Raw genomic sequence first — 20,450 nt, 5'->3', positions numbered from 1 at the left:
CTTAAGTACCTTTGCAATTTTATGGTATAACAAATTTATCTTGTAAAAATAATTATTTTATGATAAATTTATTTAATATGATATACAAAAATGATCAGATTATTTTAAAGTAGCTAAACATTTCTAATATACAATTACTCATAAAATATTGTATCTTTTACTAAATTAAATTCAAACTCATGTAATGCGAATAAATTCTAGTTGAATATAAAGAAGAGTGATAAACACTAATTATAGTAATTTAATCAATTATGAAATATATATTTGATATCTTTAATACAATGATCTAAGGATGAATCCATCATTAATTAATATGAAACACATAAAACACTTTGCATATACGAGTGTATTGTATATGCATGTAAACCACATACGTAGGGAGCTCAGATAGATGAACAATCAGTTTGGATAGATGAAGAATCAGTTTGGATGATGAACGCCACTTCGGGTTCAATCGAGATGACACCTATTATAAGGACCCAGTTCCGATCAGATTCTTACGAACCCAACTGACCCACAGAGAGTTCCCAGCAGACACAAGATGCCATATAAGTTTGAGGATGCAGACTGTGTTCGTATCATGCAAGTGTCGAAGCCCCAAACCTCCCTCATTCTTTGGATTACACACATCAAACTATGAAATCGTAGCCTTTTTCGAGTTAAGATTTGGACCAGACCAGAAAAAACCGAGAATACACTGTCAATCTTCTGCAGACATTATTTCGGCAAGCGAAAAGCAGAGAGTCAGAAGTTGGTAAGACTAGAGAGCACATATTTGATTAGCTGAAGGCGACCCACGAAGGACAAGAACCGACCAGTCCAAGAGATTATACGATGGCAAATGCGCTCTTTAAGAGGCATATAGTAAACTCTTGTCATGGACCTGGTAAGAAGAGGAAGCCCCAAATACTGGATAGGAAGAGAGCCGACTGCAAACGGAAAGTGTTGAAAGATGTCTAGTTGATGTTGTGGCTATGAACCAGCCATGAAAGTTTAGACTTCTCAAGACTTATTTTGAGATGATAGGCTGCTGCAAAATGATCAAAGACAGCTAAAGTTTCTGCTACAAAGCGATAACTCCCATAAGAAAATATTAAAATGTCATCCGCAAAACAGAGGTGGGTTAGACTCAGTGTTTTAAAACGAGGATGGTAGCCTATGCGACGATCAGCAGCTGCTTTGTCAAGCATAAGAGAAAGTACATTCATACAAATGACGAATAGGTATGGAGATAGAAAGCATCCCTCTTGTACTTTGAAAATAACTGGCTAACTCCCCATTAACCTGAACAGAAAAAGAAGCTGACCCAATGCAGAGCTCAATCCAATGGATAAAAGCATCAGGAAGGTTTATGGCTTATAACTCTCTAATTTACACTTTTTTAGACACCCTTTGTATCCATGTTTTGCATTATATATACCCTAACCTTAGCAGTTTTAGGTCCTTAACCTTAGAAATTTGCATTTAGACTACTTAGAGTGCTTCATTGTTGCATTTGTGCATTTTGGATTAAAATAGGTGCTTTGGAGCCCAAATCAAGAGCAAGAACGAGGTAAACCCCGAGCATGTACCCGATCAAGAGGATCCAAGCGCAAGAGGAACAACTCGAAGCTACACCCGAGGAGGCACCCGATCACTAGCCTCGTGTAGACATTCGGGCAGAACTGGGCAGCTAGGTCAAAGGGGTTTCCATATATAAACCCCCTCCTTATTTTCTCGCCTAGCATGCCGCGGAGAGGGACAAACGAGAGAGCAAGAGCTACTGAGAGAGAGAGAGACCTACTGAGAGAGAGAGAGAGAGAGAGAGAGAGAGAGAGCGATTTTTACTTTACAAATCTTGTTAGGATTTCTACAATCTACTATTTTGCGATTCATACACTTCAGTTCTGCACTACGTTTTTATTCCTTTTTCAATATATCATCTACTTTTACGTTATGAATTTCTTATTTTTTATGCTTCTGTTTCGATTAACATGAGATCTGAGTAGTGATCCAAAGTTTCTAGGGATGGGATAGGTTAGTGAGTGTTCTTAATCGATTGTAATGTTTTAAGTTGATTGTTCTTGTTTAAATTCCCTTCTAGATAAGTGTTCTTAACGCGAGTTTCAAACCGAGAGGTTGAGGCTAGATCTAGGGTGTTTTGCCATCGAGAGATGTTTGTTGAAATGCCTGAATCAACTTATGCTAGAGATTTACTCACTTAGCCTAAGAGATTATATGAGTAAGGAGTTTATTGACAAAAGTGAATCGGATTTTAATGCCTACTTAGTCATGTTTCTCCAACGAGAGTTGGGTAAGGAAGTGAATAGGGTTGATTGTTTCTACCACGAGAGTGGATTAGCAAGGTTTAGAGATTCATTGTCTAGGGAATAGATTGCTTGAGGCTTGTAAAACCTTCTAAATCGGTTAGGAATACTTATGAACCAATTACCCCATACTTAGGAGCTTTCCTATTTTGATTATTTACAGTTTTACATCAACTCGACCCCTTACCCGAACCGGTACTCGATCATCGGCTTTGTGTATGTCCTCAAGTTGTTCATCATTGTGTTCTTGATTTTTCCACCATCCGATTACCTACTCGATCCGGTACTCGACTGCTTGCATCGTATACTTAGGTCGAGTGGTTCTTGTTTTATTTCCTTTATCTCTGCTCCCCTTAGATTGTTAGACAAAACCCACATTATTACTTGGATTGACTTGCTTGTTTCTGATTGCATCCCATCTGCTAGCATAACAACCATTTTGATAACCTTTTGTACTGCAACTGCATAGGGAATTGATACCCTGGGTGAAAAACCTGTTATCAATGGCCTTGAGAATGGTTAGTAGAAAAGGCCACTGAACTGAATCAAATGATTTGGAGATATCAATCTTCATCATACATCGAGCAGATATTGACTCCTTGTGATAGTCTTTAATCAAATCCAAAGCTAGCAACAAATTTTTCATCATAAGTCTATCCTTGATAAAAGCTGACGGGTTTGGAGCAATGAAGGAGGGTAGAATAACCTTCAAACAATTAGAGAGAATCTTGGAGACAACCTTCAAACGATTAGCAAGAATCTTGGAGACAACCTTGTACAACACAATACAACATGAAATAGGGCGATAGTCCTTCATTTCCTTCGAATCCAACTTCTTAGGAATAAGAGCTAAAATTGTTGAATTTACACATGATACTAGGTTTTTTTGTGTCTATCCTAGCAGGTTCAATTAACCTTATGTAGTTATAGTACTTAAGGTGTCAATCCAAATGGGATGATTGTAACGCCCCCAAACCATCCTTACGGCCAGACAAACCGCGGACCGGCCCGGAGGTCATCACAGAGGACAACTGCCTGTGTTCCGGTCGAGGTTCTACCAACAAATTAGGTTCCCCAGCCAGTCCACCAGAAGCCGCCTACCCGCTACGAACATTCCTTAGGCTTTACAACCCTTGGAACGCATGCGGCGTTGTGCTGGTCCGGACTAGACCGTACCATTTCCACTTGTCCGAATATATATATGAAAATATCTTGATTTATTACATATAGTATAAATGTTTACGAATCACACAAAGATACTCAAGAAAAACAGTTGGATCCATTCGAATAAAACAACATGTACAAGAAACATCAGATTTGCAACACAACACAGAAAACATCCTATCCGGTTTCTTATATCCAACTCTACCCACTTAGTTCCCTGCAAGAAAAATGATTGAGGAGAAGGGTGAGTAATCTAAGATTAATCAGTGAGTTGGGCAACCTCTAACATGCTATCACCTCTAACATGCTATCTTATCCCATCCAACTACCCCACACAACCAACAATCAATCAAAGCATGCAATGCGAAAGCATAACAAGCAAGAAAACAACACACAAGCAAGTCTAGAAAACGAGCAATACACTTGACTCATGTAGACCTTATCTCTAACTTGGCCTCCACGCCACTTCACCCGCAATCACTGCAAGGTGGTTTTAGCTAGCGGTGAATCAAGGTAACTTCACCACCCTAGACTTTATATAGTCAGGCCTACAAGCCAAGACATCCACACCAACCTCATCCTAGGGAACAACACCTCCTAGGGAACGCATCACACAACCTAGGGCCCCTCCATCCTCTGTCCCACTCCAATCACCCACTCCGCGATGATACCACAAAGGCAATTGATAACTCTCTAATTTACATGTTTTAGACACCCTTTTTGTCCATATTTTACATTATATATACCCTAACCTTAGCATTTTTAGGTCCTTAACTGTAGGAATTTGCATTTAGGCCATTTAGGGTGCTGCATTGTTGCGTTTGTGCATTTTGGATGAAAACATGTGCTTTAGAGCCTAAAAGGGGGAAAAACGAGGTCAAACCCGAGCATGTATCCGAAGGAGCGATTGTGCAAGAACAGTCCGAACCTCAACCCGATCAAAGAGGATCTAAGAGCAGGAAGAACAAACCGAAGACCTACCCGAGGAACTACCCGACTTGATCCTCGTGCACCGCCTCGAGCAGACCCTCGGGCAGGACTGAGTAGCTAGGTTAAAAGGGTTTCCATATATAAACCCCCCTTATCTTCCTCTCACCCTAGCACGCCGTAGAAAATCAGAACATAGAGCTAGAGCTTCTGAGAGAGCTTCTGAGAGAGAACTGAGCGACTCAAACACTTTTTCCATTGTTGTTAGGATTCAATTTTATTTTCCTTTGCTATTCTTTCTAGTTTTCGATTATGTACTCTACTACTTTTATCTTATTTTCAATACAATGCAATTTTCATTCATTTGTGTTTTTATGCTTTCTACCATGAGATCTGAGTAGTGAAGTAAAGTTTCTAGGGATGGGATAGAAAAATAGGTGTTCTTGATCGGTTATGATGTCTTAGCTTGAATGTTTGTTTTACATAAATTCCTTTATAGATTGGTGTTCTTAATGCTATTTTCAGACCGAGAGGTTGAGACTAGATCTAGGGTGTTTTGCCATCGAGAGATGTTGTTGAAATGCTTGAATCAATCAATGCTAGAGATTTACTCACTAAGCCTAAGAGATTAGATGTGTAAGGAGGTTATTGATAATAATGAATTGGATTGTAATGCCTGCTTGGTCATGTTTCTCCAACGAAAGTCGGGTAGGGGAGTGACCAAGGTTGATTGTTTCTATCACGAGAGTGTTTTAGCAAGATTTAAGAGATTCATTGAAACAACCCTTCCCGTTTTTATTTTTATTTTATTTTTTATACCTTATTTACTAGTGGTCCCATACCCACTAACATCCTAACAACAATCAATAACCGCGGATAACCAAATAAAACAATTCCAATAATATTCCAACATAAATAATCCAATAACATCATAATCCAAACAAAGAAATAACCAAAAGCTAACATCCTACAATGTTCCAATGACTTAATCTAGCAACCTAACATCAGCTAGACCATAATCAATCAAGCCTCTAGAACACCCTCCTCCTCATTGCCTTTGATTCCACGATCACACTTTTCCTTTACCTGCACACCACAAACAACAATTGAGATGCGTAAGTATTATCATAAATACTTAGTGAGGCCGTCCTCCCATCTACTGGGTTATACACACAAGCATATGAGACCCTCAAGTCAAGCAAGCAAACAAACACAAGCAATACAGCAAACCAGGAAAACAAGTCTCGGTTGAGACTAGTGTCGACCGATGCCACAAGAAAGTGTCGACCGATGCTGAACCAAAGGTGTCGACCGATGCCAGTAGGGTGTCGACCGATGCCAGTAGGGTGTCGACCGATGCTCCACCAAACGGTGTCGACCGATGCTCCTTGAGTGTCGATCGATGCCATACCTGCAGACGCGAACTGCGCGAACACGAACGACGAATCCCGATTCCAAACCATCCCGAATCCGTCCCAATCTCACCCAATTACCTCAGAAATCACTGGGAATCACAGAAGCAACGAACCCAAGCAACAAAACAACACAAACAGCAAAGAAAACACACAAACAAGAGAGATCTCATGCTTAGATCAACCATGGTCAAGCACTCACCTCAAGAACAGGAAGATTGGATTGAGAAACGTGGAAAACAACACCTCCAGAAGCTCCCCCTTCGTTTCCAGCAACAGCTAACCCTCCTACAGCCTCAGATCTCTCCAAAAACTCCAAGAACAAACCCAGAAAGTCACAGAAACGTTTTCTCTCTTTTCTCTCTTTCTTTTTCTCTCAAAAGCGGCGAGTACAGACAAATAACACGACCTAGGGTCGTTTTCCCCCTTTTACACACGATTTAGGGATTTTAATTGAACCAAACCGAACCAATCGGCAATTAAAACGAACCCGACCAAACCGGAACACATGGTGTCGATCGATGCCCCCAAGGGTGTCGATCGACACCCACACCAAAATTACAAAAATTGGTTCGCGGATGTTACATTCATTGTCTAGGGAATATTTGCTTGAAGCATGTAGGACATTCGCAAATTGATCAGGAACACTTATGAGTCAATTACCCATCCTTAGGAGTTTTCTTATCTTGATTGTTTAGTTTTGTTTTATAACTCGACCCATTAGCCGAACTGGTACTCGATCACCAGCTTCGTGTATACCTTCGAGCTGTTCATCCTTGTCCACTTGATCCGAGCATCCCACCTGATCTTGTACCCGAATGCTTGCATCGAGTACTTAGGTCGTGTAGTTCTTGTTCTTTATTTACTTTTGCTTATTTTAGGTTGTTAGAAAAACCCCACTATTGCTTGGCTTGACTTGCTCTGTTCTGATCATATCTTATCTGATAGCATAACAACATTTGGATTGATAACCCTTTGTACTACAACTGCATAAGATATTGATACCCTGGGTGAAAATCATGTTATCAACAATCAACCGGAAAACCAACCCTCTGCGTTGTTACTCCCAAGTAAACAACCGGGTACTAAAGGCCGCATCGTCATGCGGTTCGGGCTAGTAGCTAGCTAGACACCAAAAATTGTCCTGCCATGAGATCCCTCTGGAGTAGCTTACTGGACAACCTCAACACATGATGGGAACAGAGATTGAACTCTAGCTAGGAACCGAGACATTTAACTCGAGAACTAGCTAGGACAAGCACTTAACTCTAAGTCTACGACACAAAGAATTAAGCACAAACGAAACAAACAAAGCAAACAAGAAAACAAGCAATCAAGCAAGCGATCAAGCACATCAAACACAATTACACAATAACTTAAGAAGCAAGGAAAAACATGCAACTTAAGTAAACTACTCATGCATGCAGTCCTAGTATGCACCCAGCCCCAAGATTATAATTTTTGGTTTAGTTTCATTTTAATTTAACAAATCTTCCCCTTTTCACTCATGCATGCGGCTCTTTCCTCCCTGGAGATTCTCGCATGTCTTACAAAAATATTTCTCCATTGAACTGATCTTTCATCGAGTTCAAGGAAATATTATCTCAAGTTTTTGGGCACACACATGCGGCTCTTTCCTCCCTAGAGATTCTCGCATCGCTTCACCAAAACATCTCATCTCATAGACTATTCTACCATTCAAATTCATGAGGTTCAACTCTCAATTTTGGGGCCTTCATGCGGCTCTTTCCCCCTGGAGATTCTCGCATGGCTTCACCAAAATTCACTCATCCCATGAATTGATCTCTCTACAGGTCTATGAGGAACCAACCTCTCCGATAACTAATGAAAAATTTAAATAATTAAATTCTTAATTTGCATGACCCTTCCTTAACCCCAAAATTAAGTAAGAAAATTCTTACTAATTTTTCCATCGATCCCCATGATTGAGAAACATTTTAAATCCAACTTGCAAGGCATTTCACACTTGCAGTTGATTTTTAAAAATATTTTCCAACCTTCAAACATTCTCAAAACCCCAAAAATTAAGCATACAAGACATTTCACACTTGCAGCTATCTTTTTTTAAATGTCATTCTTCTCCAAGAATGCATATACCCCTTCAAATAAAGCATGAAATGCGTTTCAACCTTGCAGCTGATTTGAGAAAAAATGTAAATCTACCCCAAGATTGCATGAAACCCCTAGATATCCTCTTATCTACATGTAATCCTCTAGATCTACATGCAACAAGGAACAAATTCAACAACAAGGGCCGATGCAAGAACTAGAGAGCTAATGTACCTCCCACAAGCAAGATCCACAACTCCACTCACATCACAACCACAACCACAACCAACTCACCTTAGCTTCAAAGATTTTGGCCGATTTGGACTTCACCAAACCACGCCGATCTGACAGCACCTCCCCTTGATCTTTAGCTTCTCCCACCGACGAGATCTCCTCTTCTTCTTCCTCTTTGTTTGAAAATCTCTTGATTTTCTTCACCAATGTTTGAGAGAAAATTTTGGCAAGGTTTTGGTGTTTTTAAGAGGCTTGGTCGAAAATGAGAGAATGAGGGGGTATTTACAACCCTCTCTCTCGACTTCTCTAGCTGGGCATGTGGCGAAAATGGCTTGACAAGTGTCACATTTTTTTGCATGTAAGACACTTGATAACATAATTATTTTTCCCATTTTAGCTATAGTTTTAGTATGCATTTAGGAAGAGTTTGATATGATTTCAAGGCTTTAATGTCTATTATCAAGTATTTTAGGTTTCAAAAAGGTTTTACAGGTTTTATAACAAAAATGACCAAAAGACAAGGAAAATACGTTTTAGGAAAGATTAAGAGCTTTACCGTACAGGCAGCTTTTGAAGAACTTTCAGAACTCCCATTTCAACAGGCTTGATGTTTATGGAAAGCCGGAAGAGTCATCTTTCTCTTCGAAGTGGAATCAAGTCAATCTGTTCACTCACCATGAAGTTATGCCCGATTTACCGAGACGTGTTACAAACCGACGTAAGGAGAACCAACAAGCCAATGGGCTTTTATTGAAGGCCTGAGCAGCGACCACCACGGCGGCCCAGTCCAAGTTTTCACCACGTTCTAGAACAATCTTACGCCACCCCTTGTCATGCACTTAACAAGAGAAGACGTTTCTACCCTTACAAAATCCTAAACCTAGACAAAACCCTATAAATACTCCTCTAAACCCTAGGATTTAGAGTGTGCCGAAAAGTACCAAGTGTGCACATTTTGGAGCAGCCAAGAGACACGACCAGATGAGCAGCCGACGACCAGACCTCTCTCTCGTCCCTCTCTTTGAAGCTTCGAGATCCACCAACTTTTTCTATTCTATTTGCTTTGTTCTAGTTTTCTAAAGGAGAAGATCCTACAACTTTGTTTGACAACCATTGAAGTAACATCTAAATATGTTTTCTCTATTTATTCTTTTATGTTTATGAATTGTTTAAACCTCGCTTTGATGATTCCCTTAAACAAGCTAGAGTAGTTTTTTAGTTGGGTTTAAAGGGATAATCAAAGGGGGGAGATGATCTTAGTTTTGATGGCAATTTTTAAGGTTTGTTAGATTTAATTTCTTGTTTATTCTATGCTTTAATTCTAAGTCTTTGCTTAATGCTTTAAGTTAGCCTCATGAACTAACTTTGATCTAAAGTGTGTATGCTTTGCCAAAAACTTGCATGTCTGCTTGACCTAGCTTAGATGTGTGAGGAGTCATAGGAAGCACATACCCCTTACCTATGGAATCTCATGGATTAAAATCGCACTTGTTTAAAATGCTTTGATCTATGCATTGTTGCCTGCGACAGTTGAGTCTCGGAGTATAGTGATTTTAGACGGTTAGCTTGTGAACTATAAGTTAACGGTTCATTCGTGTTTCGTAGTCCGAGTTTTAGATAGACAAACTAACCCTAAACTTTCCTAGATAGATAGATAATCGATCCCATGCGATCCCCCTTGATGCCCAACACTTGTTTCATTTATTTTTACTTGCTTTATTTACGTTTAATGTTTACTTACGACCGTGAGAACCAAAACCTCCATTTTATTGAGTCCTAGCCTTACTTACTTCCGTCGGATTCCGTAGAACAACAACTCTCTCTCTATGGGATCGATCCTTAAATACTACTACCGATTAGCTGTGCACTTGCAGCCGTTGTGTGGTCTTTTTAAGGTAAAAGATTGAAGTGAAAAACCACGCACATCAACACTCACACTCTCACTCACGCGCGCGTGTATCTGAGGTGCTGGCGGAGGAGGTTTAATCTGGCGACACGTGGCGTCTCGAAGTTCATGAGAGACCTTTCCACTTCTTCTTCCTTCATGCGTCTCTCTTGTGTCCCAAGCTCCCGCGCTTGTCCGTAATTCAAAGTTCACACGTCCGTGGCTTTATTTCCTTTTCCGCGTCTGGTTCCTTCCGTCCATGGCCTTCGATACTCTTGTCTATGTCCGGTCCTTCCATCCGCGACATCTGATTTCCTCGTCCATCTCTGGTCCTTCCGTACTTCACGTACAATCCGTCCATGGTTCTGTGGTACTTCGACCGTTCGGCTGGTACGCAGCCACTCCGTTCTTATGTTTCGTTTTACGTCCTTTTCACCATTTTTCCACAGCCATTCCTTCCATTTCCCTTCTTTTGATCTTTCCATCGTCCAGTTCTCCGGTTAGCTTAATGGCTCTTGTCCGTTCTTCGGTCTTGGACCATCCGCTACTTGATAACTTCCTTCGCAAGTCTCTGGGTCGTTCTTTGAGATTTTCTTTTCTCCGTCTTCTCGAGATTTCTCCTCGTCCTTCGGACACGTTTCTCCGTCCGGTCCGTACTTATACAGGTCATTACAATGATGCTAGTCACTCAAGATGCAATCAAGAAATCACAAGTCAAGCCAATTCAAAGAGTGGTTTTATATCTCACAATCCTAGAATGATCATAATGAAAAACGGAATTGAGCTACAAGATTAGAAACGAACATGCATGACAAGAAACGAGAATGAATAAGTAAAAACAGAAACAAATCTAAGCATGAACTGAACAACAAGAATATAGACAGACTCAAGAATGCAATACCAATAAGGAAGGTCCTAAGGATGGGAGTAATTGATGTCAGCGGAGTCTCCTAGTCTACATAGTGTTTAACATGCCACAAGCAAACTAGCCCTAGACAATGAACATAACAACTTAGCTAATTCAATCTCTTGACAGAAGCTACTCAAACTCAAACACTTTCAAACCTAGCTCTCGCTAGAGAAACATGATGAAGCAGGCATGACAAAAAAAGTTCATTCACGTCAACAAACTCCCTAGACAACTAATCTCTTAGGCTAGGAATGTAAGTCTCTGGCACTAGTTGGTAAGACATTTCATCAAACACCTTTTGGGTGTGGAATTGTCCAAGATCTAGTTCCAATTGAACAGAGAGAAACTAATATTTCTAACTCTAGTTCAGAAGGGAATCATACATATATAAACTTAAACACCCTACATACTAAGATTCGCCACCTAATCTATCCCATTGTCAAGAACTCTAACACTACTGAGATCCAGAAATCATCATCACCAAGGATAAACCCAGAAATCATTAAATCACGCATGATCAGATAGACAAAAATGAGATGAACAACTTTGTAGAAGAAATCCAATGCAAAAACTCAATAAAATTCAAGATATCTGGATTACAAAATAAATAAAAACGTTTTAGGTCGCTAAATAAACCTTAAAGTAAAAAACGAGATCTTAGATAAAAACTTAAAAGTGTACTTATATCAAAACATGGAAATCCCTAAAACATAAAACGACAAGATAGAGAGTCAGTTCAGGAATCTTCTGAAGCGTGCAAGACATGTCGTTCTAGTCGCGTGTCTGGTGTGGTCGGTCGAGTCGCATGTCATCTCTTCCAGGCGTGGTGGGTCGAGTGGGATGACATCCATTCCAGCCAAGCTTGGTCGAGTCTCATGTCGTCTCTCTCGGGAGCGTTGGTCGAGTCGCATGTCTAGAATCATATGACGTGAAGCCTAGAGTCGCATGTCTGGAGTCGCATGTCAGTGCTTCTTCATGGGAGTGCGTCCAAGTTGCATGTCTGGCATTGTCGGTAGAGTAGAATGTCGTCTCTCCCGGAAGTGTCGGTCGAGTGGAACATCATCTCTCCTGGGAGCATCGATCGAGTGGAACATCGTCTCTTCCGGGAGCGCCGGTCGAGTTTGAAATCATGGTGTATATGCATCCACTAAAACGGTGATAACTCTTGAATCACGCTTCCGATTGGCTTGAAATAAACGGCATTGGAAAGATTATTCAATTCCCTACAACTTTGATGAAGTCATCGAAAGCTTATTCCCAAAGTAAAATCTTCACTCGACTCGATCAAAGACGTGGAAGGTTGGGTCGCTAGGTAGTGTAGGTCGAGTCGCTGGACTGCTTTCCTGCTCCCTGTTTGCGTTTGATGGTTTGGATATCTCCTTAAACACCTGAACAACTCCAATATGAAAAATTCATGCTAAAAAAATGCAAAGGATACCTAGATATGCATATTGTGCGAAAGAGACGAAAAATAATGCAAAATAATGAGTTAAGAGAACAAAATGAATGAATAATGCATGATGAAAGAGTGTAAAATATATACATATCAACTCCCCCAAACTTATTCTTTGCTTGCCCTCAAGCAAACGATCAAGAACAAAGTATGGAAGAGAGGTTTGAAGATGGAGTCTCAGAACCTAAAACATGCTGAAAAGAGTAGTTAGAATCAAGGTCCTTGTTTTTAGTTATATGATGCATGGTGAGGGAACTTTATTTAAAAACTTTAGACGATTCCAATCTTTAATCTACACATACAATCTTATCAATCACTCCCTTTAACATTCATTAACAAAGAACCGTGAATCAAGCTATGCAATGCCACTGAACTCATTTGGCTAGGGTAAAAGGTCAGAGACAAAGATCGTCTCCTTGTCAAGTTGTTTTATCAATATAGAACAAGATTCTCTCTCACGAAAAGGAGTTGAACTTAAGAGAAGGCTAAAGGTTGAAACCAACTGCTACATACAAGAGCAGCGTCCTGTCTACCCAAAGGTCCCCAAGGAAACTCAGCCCTAACATTCTGACCCAGAAGTTGATCCTATCTCTACCCTTCATCAGAAACATCATCTCAAACCCATTCTCTTATTCTTTGCACACTACAAAAAATATAGGTTTTGTTAGCAATAGAAAACAGCTATTATATGTCATTAATAGCGAATTATCAAACGCTATGTCAGCAGTAGCTATAATAGGTCGCACACATATTATAGCGCTTCTGGGTTTGCTATCGTATTTTCAATATATTATAGCGTTGATTTTGACATGCTATTACTTGGTCTTCCTTATGATAGCTTCTTCTATTAACACTATAAGTTCTATATAATAACGTTTTTTAAATTTGCCATGGATGGACTATCTTATGATAGCTTTTCGTTGCAACACTATATTTGTTATATAATAGCGGTTTGTATTTGCTATTGATTATGCTAATTTGTGATAGCTTTCGGTATTGTTGCTATATTTGTTTCATTATAGCGGTGGGAAAGTGTTACTATTTGGTTTGTTGCAGCACTTTCTTTTGTTGTAGTATTATAGAATATATTTCATTAATGCTATGATATATGGCTTGCTAGCAGCTATCAATTGTATGAATACGACCCTGAAACCTGATTTAGCAAACATGTCTCAAACCAACACTACATTACCAATCCAACAGATCATTACAAAATTCAAATTCATCATTCAAGTCTTAGATCAAACAGAAACAGTAGTAGAGTAATCCTGATAAGTTTTAACACAATATCACTTTATCCTTTGGCCATGCAATGGATGTCCCAATTGCATCTCCCATACATTCAATTTCAGCCGACTGCCTCCAAACTGCGGCAACATTCACCTTCACTATGTCAACCCAAACCTTAACTGCATTAGTCCCTAAAGGGAATGAAACGAACAGTCTGGTCTGGCTTGTCTGAAGCCCAACGTCCTTCAGCAACCACCTTATTCTTTCCGCTAATCTCCATTAACTTGCACTTCTGATTTTCTTTGACTATATCATTCTACAATATTTACAAAAGAAACCATTATATTATAGTTCGAATAACAGAAAATAAGAGCCACTTTATACCATATAAAAAAGTACCTGAGAATTTTGGAGTGGGGACTGAGAAAGTGGCGGATTTATCTTTACAGGCGCTTTTGGAGTGTTAGAACTTGGAGATGCAGAATTTTTACCATTTGATGCAGTTTTAGGACTTGGAGACCTTTGAAAAGTTGATTCTGGTGCATCTTCTAAAACACACTTATTGGCAGGCCATGCTACGAATGACTTCACAGAGTCCCCAAGGTATCCAATTTGTGGCGTAGGCCTCCACAGGAATGTATCTCCTCCATGTACTACATCGACAAAGACTTTGACTGCATTTGGTCCAAGAGGGATATCATTAACCAACGCTTTTGGTTTATTGCACTGCCAACGGCCTTCAGCAACAACTCCATCAGTTCCACCAGACCAGTCTAGCAGTTTGCACTTGTTCAAACAATCTGTTGTTGGGCTCTATCAAATGCAGAAAATAATAAACTCAGAAATCATTTCGCCAACATATTAGAATAAGAAGTATGGTTTTGTATAAGAAACTTTACCCTAAGAGGAATCTCTTCAGCATAAAATCCCATCTGGTCTATAAGAACACATTTACTTTCAGGCCATGCAATCATTTCACCAACAGCTTGCTCAACATTAAACATCCCTACTGAAGGTCTCCAAAGAAAGGCTTTTGTGTTTATTGCTTTCTCAACCAAAACTTTAACAGCAAGAGGGCCCAAGGGGATGTCATTCACGAAGTCATCCGGATCAGATGATAAAAGAAGTCCCTCAGCCACATTTTCATCAGTACCAGACCAGTCAAGCTAACTTGGTCTTACTCATGCTTCTACCCATTGCCCTCAGACGACCTGGATTATCAGGTCCTAATAGTTGTGATAGGTTGAATTTGACGAAGCAGCATGATCAACCAGTTGAGCTGCCTTCTTCTACGTCATTTAGGAAACATACATATGTAGAGAAGGTAAATTGAGAACAAATACTAAACGAAAACTCATGTGAGGAAAATTCAATAACATACAAATTTCTCAGCTGCTTGGGTGTTGACTGGGGTTCCATCCTTTTTGGTACGTGACTTGACCCAGACCTTAAGCCTAGTCACTTGTGATGGTTCTGAACTCTCTTGTTTCTGTTAAATATAACTGAGGTGAATTAACATGGTGGACTTGTATAGAGTTCTTATCATAATAAAGGTAATAGATGTTACCATATCTTCAGCCAGCCTGACCATTCCTCTGCGGCTACAAGTGTGAGGTATTTGTCGTCGCCTTCTCTCCTTGTAGGATTCACTAACAGCTGCAAAGGCTGAGCTAGTTTTGACCTTAACTAATTTATGCCATTCTATTGGTGAAACATTCTTTGGTCGCAGATTCATCCTCTCTTGATTAGTAGATTTACTCCTTATCAGTGAGACAAGTCGTGATTTGGAGGCCCTCCAAAGACATCCCATATGCCCCATCACAACATTCTTCTGAAACTCTTCATCAACCTTAAATCTTGTCTATATTACACATAATTATCAGAGTTAATAATCAAAACATAACATATATAAAATATTGACATGAGAGAGTGTAAAGAAGAAGGTGACCTGAACAGATTTCTACAGAACAGTTTTGACTTCGTCGCTGATTTTCCTCCAATCATCAACGGTGACAGGAACAAGTTCCCGCACTAATGGACCTAGATAAGACGACAACTTGACTGATCCCGGACCAATAGGCTCTCCCATGTCATTAAACTCAACTCTTTCACGAACATTTGGATCTTTCCCTATGTTCTTCATCTTAGTTGGACCTCTATGTTTTTTACGCTTAGGTGGATCTGCAATCTCATTCTCTTGTGATTGTTGAACCTCACCAAACTGCGGCAACATTCACCTTCTTTAAAATTCCCGAAACTATTTTTGTAGTTTCTCAAGATATGTGAAATTTCTTGACCAGATAAAATCCTAGACTTTCTCGCATGTTCTGCGTGTCCATCAAACCAAGCCTTTTTAACCTGATACCTATGTGCTGGTGGAAGACCCCTTCTATGACGCATGTAAACATGCTTCCTGCCAAACTTAAGCCACATATTATCTGTGTGTTTACCGCACAAGGGACAACCCATTTTTCCCTTCACTTTGCATCCAGAAAGATTCCCATAGGCAGGAAAATCACTAATGGTCCACAGAAGCATTGCTTTTAGCGCAAACACAGATCTACTAAATGCATCATATGTTGGCTCTCCTTTGTTCCACAAATAGTTTAGATCCTCTATAAGGGGTTCTAAATAGACGTCAATACTGTTACCAGGCTGATGTGGACCAGGAATGAGCATAATATTCTCCTTCTTCATACATAGGTGTGGAGGCAGATTGTAGTTTACCAACAAAACAGGCCAAAAGCTATACTGACTATTCTTCATGTTAAACGGATTAAAGCCATCTGTTGATAACCCAAGCCGCAGGTTCCTTTCCTCCGCAGCAAATAGAGGATATTTGTCATTCATTTGATCCCAAGTGACAGAGTCTACAGGGTGTCTGAGTTTCCCATCCTTGCTCTTGTTAGTAGAATGCCACCTTAAGGTTTTGACCATTTCCTCAGACCTAAACATCCTTTTCAACCTTGGAATTATTGGAAAGTATCTTAATACTTTGTTTGGGACACCTTTCTTTACTTCACCAGTTTCCTTGTTAACCTTTCACCTTGAAGCATTGCAATGTGGACACCTATCAAGCTTCTTCAACTTCTTTCTGAAAAGGCAGCAATCATTGATACAAACATGTATCTTTTGATAACCCATATCAAAAGACTTCAAAAATTTCTTCACATCGTACAATGATGTATGTAGCACGTTGTCATCAGCTAACATCTCTGGCAGTGTCTCAAGTAACTCATTGAAGCTCTTGTCAGACCACCCATTTTGTGTCTTAAGTCGAAATAATGAGACAATCGCTGATAACTTACTATGGTTCGCACAATTTTGATATAAAGGTGTTTCTGCGTCTGCTAACTTTGCCAGGAACGCATCTTCTTTCTTGTCCTCTCCCTCTGCAATTTCAAAGAACTCATCCAACCCAGCCAAATCCTTATCTAAATACTCAGCAGCTCTGTACAACCCAGCAATCTCTTCATTACACTGATTTACTTTGCTATCACATTCAGAAACTGAGTAAACTTCTCTGTGATGGTACCAATCCTTACGGCACTTGTAGACCTCATCCATACCCCTGGTTACTAGATGATCAACAATATCAACCCATAAGTGACGATCTACATTGCGACAATCTTTGCAAGGGCAAATTATCAAATGATTGTCATCATTATCTCCACCCTCAGCCCAAACAAAATTCCATGCATGTAACGCCCCCGAACCGCTCTATGACCACGGAGGCCATCGGACGGCGCCAAGACGCTACTTGTTGTGGGAATCGCACCCTGGTGGTCCGGTCGAGGGACGGAAGCTGCAGCTTCCCGACCAGTCCTCCTGGATGCGACTCCGCCCACGGCCGAGGTTCGCTTAGGCTTTGCAACCCTTGCGTCCCACAGCACGTGTTGTGTTGGCCCGGACAAGGCCGAGTATCATTTGCAACTTGCCATGTTTCCTGAAAACCGAATATATTGCTTTAACAAAATATTATCATTGTAAATAAATCATTAAAGCAATATATAAAGATAGTCGGAAAGTTTTATATAACCATTTATGAAAATATAGGGTTTTACAAGAACACGAGAAAAACCCTATCTGGTACCCTAACAATCGCTCCAGCTCTAGACTCACTTAGGCTTCCCTGCAAGATCAAAATATTATCATGAGTAATCTAAGATTACTCAGTGAGTCTGGGCACCCCTTTATCCTAAACAGGATTCTACTTTCCCCATCCCGACTACCCCGATGAGAAAGAAAACAACTTAGCAAGTTATCAAAGCAACGCAACAAAAGCTATAGCGGAAGCAAACGAACAATAAACACACAAGAGAGGTTAGATCACTACGACCTAATTCGAACGATCTAAACTTACTACTCTCTGAGAAAGACGACCTAAGGGAACAAGGAACTACTTGGACACCTTAGACTCTTACCTCCTGCACGATTTACTAAGACGTCGAGAATAAGACAAGGGATACTTGATTACTCAAGACTCTTAGACAACACACAACATGCAAAGACGACTAGACATAAACAAGGGACACTTGAATACTCTAGACTCTTTACACCTAGGGCCCTTCGATAATCTGTTCTGTTCCATACCATCCCCCATGCCGAGACCACAAAGGTCACCAGCAATGAGCCCGCAACTTAGCTACATCGTCATGTAGCGGTCACGCTAGTAGCTAGCTAGCCGTGACAGTGTCCCCGCGTGAGTGGTCGTCGGGAACTCACGCGTGACCTACACTTTCGGAAACAGAAATATCGACACACTAACCTAGCCAAGACTCGAGAAACAAATTCAAGAGGCTAAGCTACAACCAAACACACCACCACAAAAATCAAGCGATGATAAATCAAGCTCGTTAGCATGAAATCACGCAAGAAAATTAACATGGAATAATCAACAAGAAGCAAGAAAATAAATCAAGCAACTTAAGATTATTCTACATGCATGCAAACAATATAAGCAACTTAAGCAAGTTAATGCAACAAGTTCGACTATGCATGCAACCGTTTATGATTTAACCATTTAAATCTCTAACTCCCACTTTACATGCAACCTATTCGATTTAATCATTTAAATCCTTAAGGTTCATTTAAGCATGTCTTAACCTTGATTAAAATTATGCAATATATTGCAAAATACTTAATCATTTGATCATGCATGAAACCGGTTTTTCAACAAGAATAAATTCAAGTAAAACTAGGTTCGATCATGCATGCGACTAAACCCAAATTTTATGCAAGTCCAAAATTGCTTAAAATGCAACCAAATTCACTCGCGATTTTGCATGGTGATTCCCAGCTCAAATTCGATGTAATCTTTAACATGAATCTAGCGTAAATCCTATCAAATTTATGCATGCAACAATTTAACTGATTCTACCAAGAATCTAGTCTACATGCAACACACAATTACCGCAGAACTCACCTTGACGTGATCGGTGATGTTTGGACTTCACGGCACCGCGGATCAGACAATTCCTTCGCGCTTGACAGCTTCTCGATCAGTTTCACCGCAAATCCTCGACTCCCTCGACAATCTCTGTCGACACGAACAGCACCTCGCTTTGATCTTCTTCTCAACGATCTCCCTCAACTCTCTCGACAACCTTTGTCGACAAACTCTCTCTCTCTCGACACTCTCTCTCTAGATTTAGAGAGAGAAGCAAGCTTTTTCGTTTGAGTGGAATGAGAGAAATGAGAGAAATTTCCCAAATGAAGCCACTAAGCCCATATTTATAGGCTCGACTTCTCTCCTTCTTCCCTTAGTGGAATTTGACAAATGGCGAAAATTTGGCTGCATGTGGCGCGTGCATTACACTGCCCAATCTCCTTGCGCCATTCTTCTTAAACCACCAAAATTATCTCTGCATGCCTTGCATGTAAGCTGATTGGTCAATTCCTTGGGAAAACATGTTTTCCGCGTTTTCTCGACCAGCTCCGTCCTCCTCGTCCGACGCTTTCGACAATCCTCGGATTTCTCGATATCGCTCGGACGCGACTATCGGCACTCTCGACAGTTCTCGACCATCGTCGATAATCCTTCGACCAGTTCCGAACAATTCTCTCGATGTTTCGGATGCTATCGGCTCTTTCGACCAATATCCGGACAATGTTCTCGATGCCTCGGACATCGTCGGTTCTCTCGGCGTTTCTTGGACATTGTCGATTCCTTCGACTCTCTCGATGGATTTCCTCGACACTCGACAGATTGTCTCGACCACTTTTCTCGACCATCTCGCCAGATTTTCTCGACCAGTTTTCTCGACTATGTCGACAGATTGTCTCGACCACTCCTTGGATGTCTCGGTATTTTTCCCGGTACTTACCCGACTTTCCGCGGATGCTATTTCCGCATAGACTGATAATTTTCGACCAGCTTTAAGGTCTCGATCGCACCTCCAGTCACTTCAGTATTGGCTCGGCCATTTTCCGACTCATGAATTTTTCCTCAGACTTATTGTGGTCGTTCTTCTTTGTTTTACTTCCGCTTCTTCCTTAAGTCTTTTCGGGGCCGTTTCCTCGAATTTTTATTTTGGGATTTCTACCCTTAGTGAGGGTCACTACATTCTCCCCCCCTTATAAGAATTCGTCCCCGAATTCTCGAATCTCCTGCTCCTCTCCTTGAGATATCGACACTTCTCCACGCAAGTGTCCGCGTCTTGTGATTACCACTACGCCAATATTTTTATTGGAACTCTCTTCTCCTTGGTTCTTTCGTCCCCATTGTCTTGTTTCATACTTGTACCACTTACACCGTTTGCTGATGCTTTTGGAAAGCTTCTTCATCTCCAGCATTTACTTGGTCTCTCAAATTTTTAAATCTCGCTTTGAGTATTAAGGCTTTTTTTTTTTTTTTTTT

This window comes from Camelina sativa, chromosome 15 (assembly GCF_000633955.1).
Source record: "Camelina sativa cultivar DH55 chromosome 15, Cs, whole genome shotgun sequence".
NCBI lineage: Eukaryota > Viridiplantae > Streptophyta > Magnoliopsida > Brassicales > Brassicaceae > Camelina > Camelina sativa.
Note: the sequence above shows the minus strand (reverse complement) of the source record.